Genomic DNA, 8,778 nt, shown 5'->3' with positions numbered 1-8,778 from the left:
ATTTACAACGAAGTCTTTGATATGGTACGTTTTATTTTGAGACAGACTTTACAAATGAAACTTGAACATCTGCAACAATCCTCAGTTTAATTTTTCTGCTTGGCGATAATTCGAATGAAATCTAACACATGTAACTTGTAATTTGTTTACTCTTCCCACTTACGTTAGTAAAAAACAGTCCTACTTAGTAGGTCTATATACGCGTACGTACTGTAGTGTAAGCGGGTGATATTACGACTATTTTTTTATCAAAAATGCTTTATTTAGGTTTTATCACGGACAAATTTTTAATTCCAAAAAGACAATCTGAATCAAGGTCTGGGTTAGATGACAGCAGTGCTAATTCAAATAATGTGAGCGAAAATACCCTTCAGGGTTCACAAAAACGTACTGCGTTTCGTAAATATAGTGATGAATACTTGCAATATGGTTTTACGTAGCGTAGAGATGAATTTAAACAAAATCCCGAGTGTCATATGCTGAAACGTTTCGTCACTCAATCCATGGTGCTGAATAAACTAAAAATTTATTTTGAACTGCCGTTTTCAAATTTATACTTGTGTGAAACAGCATTTTTCTACTATGAAAAAAAAAACAGACTATTGCATTTTGACGATTTACGTGTTGGCCTGTCAATCATAATACCAAGTATAGAGACACTCTGTGCAACCCACCAAACGCAGACTTCATGTTAATTTAAATACTGTAGGTGAGTTTTCAAAAATTATGATAAAAATCTTTTATGGGATATCCAGTATAGATAGGTTGGAATTTTTTACCTTTGTATTTTTTTTCTAATACTACTCAAGTTGCTTCTTTTTTTTAATTTTTTTATTTCTAGAATTTTCGATTGCGTGGTAACATCGACCTATATACAACACTGATTGTCCGACTCTACATAGAAGTTGTTATCAGTGCTTTTGTTCTGGCAGAACGCGCTGAAACAGCTTAGACCTTGAAAGTCTTAGTTGGTCAGAAAGGTGGTTAAAAACAACAAAGTTCCCGTGCAAAGAACAGTAATCATCTCCCCGTTCGCTATAAAATATTCTACACAGAGTTCCACCACCTTTTTCTCCAGAAGAAAGCACTGGTTATTATTATTATTATTATTATTATTATTATTATTATTATTACTACTACTACTACTAAAAGAAATACGTGTGTCGCGATATCGTGGACATTCAGTAAAGTGTGTCGTCAGTCAAAAAAGGTTGGGAACTACTGCATTAATACATTGTGGCACGCTGCAAACTTCTATCCCATCCTCATAAAGTTATAAAATCCTGAAATTAAAAATACATTTTATAAATATTTGAAACCCTGAAGCACACCTGGGAAAACCTAATTTGAGTTTTGCAACTGCTGAAACTTCGTATCTTATGCATAACACTTCCTCTTTCTTTAAATATAAAGATAAACAGTATTGACAATGGAGACTTTGAACTTCTCTCCAGTCATCGCTCAGTCACTTCCTTCAGAGACTTATTAAATATGCAGTTAGGCTACTGTTTACGTTGTCACATATATTTCAAGGTTAAAGGATGTGTTGCTGTATAGTTGTAGTTTCTACTTCAGCTTGTTCAAGAAGAGCCTGTATATACTGTTGTTTGAAAAGTAACGCGAGGCGGACTTGAAATTGTGCCATAGCCATAGCTTAATGCAGTCGTTGATTGTTCTTAATAACGCTATAATTGTGTGACATTTAAATTCATTATAAAAGCGGCTATTTGGGTCACACAGCATTAATGCCTTTCCATGAAACACGGACAATTGCATAGTTAAGTCTTCTATCTGCTTCTCAACGAAGTAACCAAATGGAGTCCGAGGCACACAGCCTATTAATTAAAATATTTTTAGCATTAAAAAATTATGGTTTATTTAACGAAGCTCGCAACTGCCGAGGTTATATCAGCGTCGATCTTGAACTACCTATGCAATTGAAAACGTTGTTAAATAAATTCTATTACTACTACTACTACTACTACTACTACTACTACTACTACTACTACAACCACTACCACTACCACTACCACTACCACTACTACTACCACCACCACTACCACTACTACTACCACCACCACCATTACCACTACTACCACTACCACCACTACCAACACTACCACTACCACGGGTACTACTGCTAGTAATACTACTACTACCACTACCACCACTACAACCACTACCACTACCAACACCACTATCACTACCACCAATACCACCACTACCACTACCACTAGTACTACTACCAACACTAACACCACTACCAACACTAGTACTACTACCATTACCACTACTACCAACACTACCACCACTACAACACTAACACCACTACCACCACTACTACTACCACTACCATTAGTACCAATATCACTAGTACTAATACTATCACTACTACCAACACTACCACCACTACCAACACTAATACCACTACCACCACTACCAACACTAATACCACTAGTACTACTACCACTTCTATCACCACTACCACTGTACTAATACTACCACTACTACCAACACGGCCACACCTGTGGAATAACGGTCAGCGCGTCTGGCCGCGAAACCAGATGGCCCGGGTTCGAATCCCGGTCGGGGTAAGTTACCTGGTTGAGGTTTTTTCCGGGGTTTTCCCTCAACCCAATATGAGCAAATGCTGGGTGACTTACGGTGTTGGACTCCGGACTCATTTCACCGGCATTATCACCTTCATATCATTCAGACGCTAAATAACCTAGATGTTGTTACAGCGTCGTAAAATAACCCAATAAAATAAAACTACCACCACTACTACTACCACTACCACTACCACTACTACCAACACTAACACTACTACTAGTAATACCACCACCATCACCACCACCGCCACCACCACCACCACCACCACCACCACCACGTAATCTTCCAGAATAGTTTCTATAGTTTAACAGGGTAAATGACTAGCACACAACCGCCAGTTTGTAGCACCTTATAAAATCACTCGGATAACCTACAAATTGTCCACATCTGTGGAGTAACGGTTAGCGCGATTGGCCGCGAAACCAGGTGGCCCAGGTTTGATTCCCGGTCAGGGCAAGTTACCTGGTTGAGGTTTTTTCTGGGGTTTTCCCTCAACCCAATATGAGCAAATGCTGTGTATCTTTCGGTGTTGGACCTCGGACTCATTTCACCGGCATTATCACCCTCTTATTCAGACGCTAAATAACATAAGATGTTGATAAAGCGTCGTAAAATAACCTACTAAAATAAAAGTAAAAACCTACAAATTACAGATGACACTTAAAAACAGGATGTGAACGCTGTGGTAGCTATAAACCCACCAATCCACCATCCCGCCCGCCACAAATTGATGCGTTCGTTATGTAGGCCTCCTGGAAATTAGCAATAACAATAATTTTCGTACGCCATCTTATTCGTTATGACGCCAATTTTTCAGGGATACCAAATCATGCTTAATTTTTTTTTTATTTTAGTAGGTTATTTTACGACGCTTTATCAACACCTAACGTTATTTAGCGTCTGAATGAGATGAAGGTGATAATGCCCGTGAAATGAGTCCGGGGTCCAGCACCGAAAGTTATTCAGCACAAATCATGCTTAAGATGAGCTATTAAGCGACAGCAACCTTGTCACAGTCCCCGAATTTTTACTTAATTTGTATTGTATTTTGGGTCCAGGAAAATACTCGTGTAAAGAAGACAAGTGTTTTCGTAAAACTCTTTTCTTTTTATATTAGTCTTCCTTTGTGTTTTTATCCCAGGGAAAATATTCATGTAAAATAAAAGGCAAATGTTTTCGTAATGTTGTTTTCCACTCTGCTTGTCTTTGTTTCTCTCTTTTCGTCTTTCAGATGCTATCATTATCGATACGACGATGATACACATCCCTAGCAGCGTTATATCAAGAAGGAAGTTTGAAAAATAATTGAAAAGCACGGAACGATGTTTATTTTGTGTTATGAATATATATATATATATAATTTATTTTTTCCAACACCATGGTTACATGAAATGAACCATAACCATAACCACAGTAATTCTGCTCACACTCAACAATAGCTTCACAAATTAATAACAATACTTATTATTTCCTTGTACACGAGGTATACTTACATGAATAGAAATCAGGCATAACTTTGTACACATCCGATATTATGGCAAAAAAAAAAGCGCACTGGATATGACATATGACGAAAACGCTGATTTCTTTTTATAGAGTCGAAAAAATGTTTGTGAAAATTTGAGTCAACAGATTGCCACAATAAACAAAAATGGAACATTGGTATTGATGAAATTGTACATGAGATTAATAAATTAGCACAACATATGAAACAAGAAACAAAATCCACAAAATCTGGAAACTCCACAGGAGACAAATATACAGAGCGATCCAAAAGTCGCGCACATTAAAATTATAGTATCTACTGTATATTGAATAGTGCAGTTGGAAAGTGCTATCGGCTACCGCTAGATAGCATTATGGGTATTAACAGCAATAAAATCTGACGTCATTGTGATGTGTTTGTATACACTCACGTTTGTAGTAGTCCTTTGTTTATTGCTTGGCAAACATGCCATTTTTCCAAGAGCAACGAGTTTTCATTGTTGAACATTATTTTTCCAGTCGTTCTTATGCACGTGTTGTAGACGGATTTCGTAGGAATTATCCGGATGTGGCGGTGCCTAACAATTCGACCATAGCGAGATTAATCGTCCGTTTTAAGAAATGTGGATCAGCGCTTCTTGACAATGATGAACGTGATTGTTGGTTCCAGCAGGAGAGTGCCATATATCACACATCTAATGAAACCATGCAGTTTTTGCGCGAGTTTTTTGGTGAGCGTATCATTTCTCAATGATTATGGCCCCCACGTTCCCCCGATTTGACGTCCCCAGATTTCTTTCTGAGGAGTTATCTTTAAGTAAGAGTATACAAAAACAGGCCGCACACTCTGGAGGAACTAAAGAGGAACATAACAACGGAGATTAACATAAATTTACGCGTGCTCAAAAAAGTGCCGAAAACATGGTAAAAAGAGTTCGTACATGCATTACTGAATGGGGCTGCCATTTTCAGCATACGTTATGTTGTGAAAACTGATGTAACTCATGTGAAAACTGTTGTAAGTAAACGTAATAAATTCATCTTTATAAATATATGTGAACGGTCCACACCTGTGGAGTAACGGTCAGCGCGTCTGGCCGCGAAACCAGGTGGCCCGGGTTCGATTCCCGGTTGGGGCAAGTTACCTGGTTGAGGTTTTTTCCGGGGTTTTCCCTCAACCCAATATGAGCAAATGCTGGGTAACTTTCGGTGCTGGACCCCGGACTCATTTCACCGGCATTATCACCTTCATCTCATTCAGACGCTAAGTAACCTAAACTGTTGATAAAGCGTCGTAAAATAACCTACTAAAATAAAAAAAATATATATGTGAACGTATTTTTAAGATATGCGCGACTTTTGGATCGCTTTGTAAAACTAAATGGGAGTTTATCGTCCAAAATGTGCAAGTCATAAATAAAAGTACCGGTAGCTTTCTTTCCACTATTATAAGATAAATAGTGCACTTTGGTATAGAAAACAGTGACTGGGAAAAGGACAATTCAGGTTCGTTACATTAATAAGATAAAACAAATATTTGTTTATTTGCGTTTCATTTCTGTATACGGAATTAAGCTTACTAGTTTTTAAAAATAACAGTGTTACTACAAGACATTCTGTTTGTGATATGAAGTTTGTCATTAATGTCTCTTCTTCAGCATTAAAAACATTAATCTTCCTACCACACAACCGAGTTTCTTCCCTGTTTTTCCAATATTTTTTAATAGAATTCTTCCGCATACAACTCATGGAGCCTTCGTAGCAGACATTCAACAGCTGGCCAAGAATATGAATGATGGACTTGCTTATAACACAGTTGAGCCAAGTAAGTGACGTGTTATGTGTAAACGTTAAATGCAACTTCTTTTAGTCGTGCTATTTTTCAAGTTGCGCAACTGGAATTCCGTGTAGTTATTAACTTATATGTAAACACGATGTGCAAATTCGCTCGCGCATGGATCAATCCTGGGTCGACTCCCAGGAAGCCAGCCAGCCAGACAGAGTGCCTACCGGTACAGCTATTTTCTTCCAGACTAGCCGGCCCGGGCTCGATTCCCGACGGGTTCAGAGATTTTCATGTAAAATTTCTACCTCGGGACTAGTACAGGTGGCGGTGCACAACTTCTAGTCACTAAATTGTGCACCAATATGCCTGGATTAAATCCCAAATCTCTCCGCAGTGCATGTGAATGGAAGGCATATGTCACTGTTGATAGAGATTCGTCCGTCGGACGGGAACGTTAAGCCTGACGGCCCCTTTGGGGCGCTATTCGACAGGAGTAGGCTACGTGCCTGCACCGAATTTCCCCTTCTTCTTCCTCATCTTCATCATTATTCTCACCTATTCCCTGCACTACACTTACACATACACTCACCCTAGTACACAAATTAACTCTTCACAGATACACATAATGCATAGCATGTCCCGCCGAAGTGGTATGCAACTTGAAAATGGGACGAAGTCCTGCCTTCTATCCGGTGAACCCGAATCACGCAAATGAAGTGGGTAGGCATTGGACACACATACACACACAGATATATTCTGTATCTCTCTTAATGTCTCACCAGGTAATTCTACGTACTACATCACAGCGTCTTTGCTGAATACTCTTGTGCGTTATTTCGTTTGTTGATATGACTAATGATACAATTATGAAATTATTATTATTATTATTATTATTATTATTATTATTATTATTATTATAAGAGCATTTTATGTAGACAATTAGGAAAAGAACTAAGGAAGAGACCAGTGAAGTGCTTTGTCTCGAATGTGGCCTTGTAATGGGCAGAAACATGGACATTACGACGAAGTGAAGAGACACGACTAGATGCATTTGATATATGGATATGGAGAATGTGAAATGTACAGATAAAATAATAAATTAAGCTGTGCTAGAAAGAGTGGGTGAAGAAAGAATAATGCTGGCACTGATCAGGAAGAGAAAAATAAATTGACTGGGTCTCTGGCTAAGAAGAAATTCCCAACTGGAAGGAATGATGAATGGGAAAAAGTTCAGGGCAGAAGAGGACATCAGATGGTGGACAACATAAAGATATATGGATCATATGCGTAGACGAAATCCCGTGCTGTAGCGTCGTGGTAAGGCATCATGCCTAGGACTCGCGTTACGGAATGCTCGCTGGTTCGAGTCTCCATCGGGAAGGAAATTTCTCATGAAATTTTGACCAGTGTATGGACCCGGTGTCCACCCATCTTCGTTATGTAAATGGAGAGCTGCGATAGGTAGCGAAACACGGTTTCGAAAAGCAGCTATAGACCTTACGGCTGGTGGGAGGATCATCGTACTAACCACACGATACCTTTGTTCTGGTTGGATGATTGTTCATCTCTGTTGAGGTACAGTAGAGCGTCTCGTTTAGGCACAGTGAAAACTTAGCCTAAACAAAGTGCAGGTAACGTGTGAGAGGAGGACGATATGTAGGATAAACACGAGGGATGCCGAAGGTTTTAGTTACAACATTTATAGCGGAGCATTAATTGAAATGATATTTTCCAAAAACATTCAAATTGCATAACGTTACAATATACACATTTTAACAAACAAGCAATTGCAATGTTGAAATAATTCAATATAACAAATCAGATTTTGCTACTTATATGATGTTGCTTTCAAGCAGCATTTTTACGGTCATGAATTTCATTCTCTGTATGACTACCATAATCTCACCGTCTTCTGTGGCCGAATTAACAGAACTACAGTAGGCTATATTGGTCTGAAGTGACAACACTATTTTCTAAACATAATTATCCCTTCTCAAAGTTTAATTTATTCAAGTATTCTACCTAAATAAATTGAACTTAGAGAATGAATAATTATGTTTAGGAAGAGGTGTTGTCATCTGCGTCTCGTAGAGCAGCTATAAGAAAGAAATAGTGTTGTCACTTCAGACCAATATACTGTAGTTTTGTTAATTCGGCCACAGAAGACGGTGATATTATGTTGGTCATGCAGAGAATGAAATTCATGACCGTTAAAAATGTTGCTTGAAAGCAACATCTTATAAGTACCAAGATTTGATTTGTTATATTGAATTATTTCAACGTTATAAAATTACTTGTTTGTTAAAATGTGTATATGATAATGTTATGCAGTTTGTGTCTTTTTGGAAAATATAATTTCAATTAATGCTCCGTCATAAATGTTGCAACTAAAACTTTGTGCATCCCTCGTGTTTATCCCCACACGTTACATGCGCTTTGTTTACGTTTTCACTGTGCCTAAACGAGACCCACCACTATATGTGTGAAAGTGAGCCAGCAGCCGGCTGATCGGCGTTGAAGCTTCATGGACTATTGCGCCACGGAATATTATTATTATTATTATTATTATTATTATTATTATTATTATTATTATTATTATTATTATGCGGAGATGAAGAGGAAAGCCAAAACGAGGGAAGATTGTAGAATGCTGGGTTTGCAGTGAAGAACCTGCGCTTGGGGGATAACTATGAATAAATATTATTATTATTATTATTATTATTATTATTATTATTATTATTAATTTATAAGCCAGATAGACTTTTCGCAGCTGAATTTATTTGTTCAGATTTTTAATTAAAAACAGATACTCAAATTCATGGTAGTCCCTGCTCGTGTGGTCAACGTGACGCAAGGGATCTCACCTAGTCTCTGAGGAAAAACCTGTCGGAAAT

This window comes from Periplaneta americana, chromosome 11 (assembly GCF_040183065.1).
Source record: "Periplaneta americana isolate PAMFEO1 chromosome 11, P.americana_PAMFEO1_priV1, whole genome shotgun sequence".
NCBI lineage: Eukaryota > Metazoa > Arthropoda > Insecta > Blattodea > Blattidae > Periplaneta > Periplaneta americana.
The sequence above is the reverse complement of the archived record's forward strand: the minus strand, read 5'-3'. Positions refer to the sequence as shown.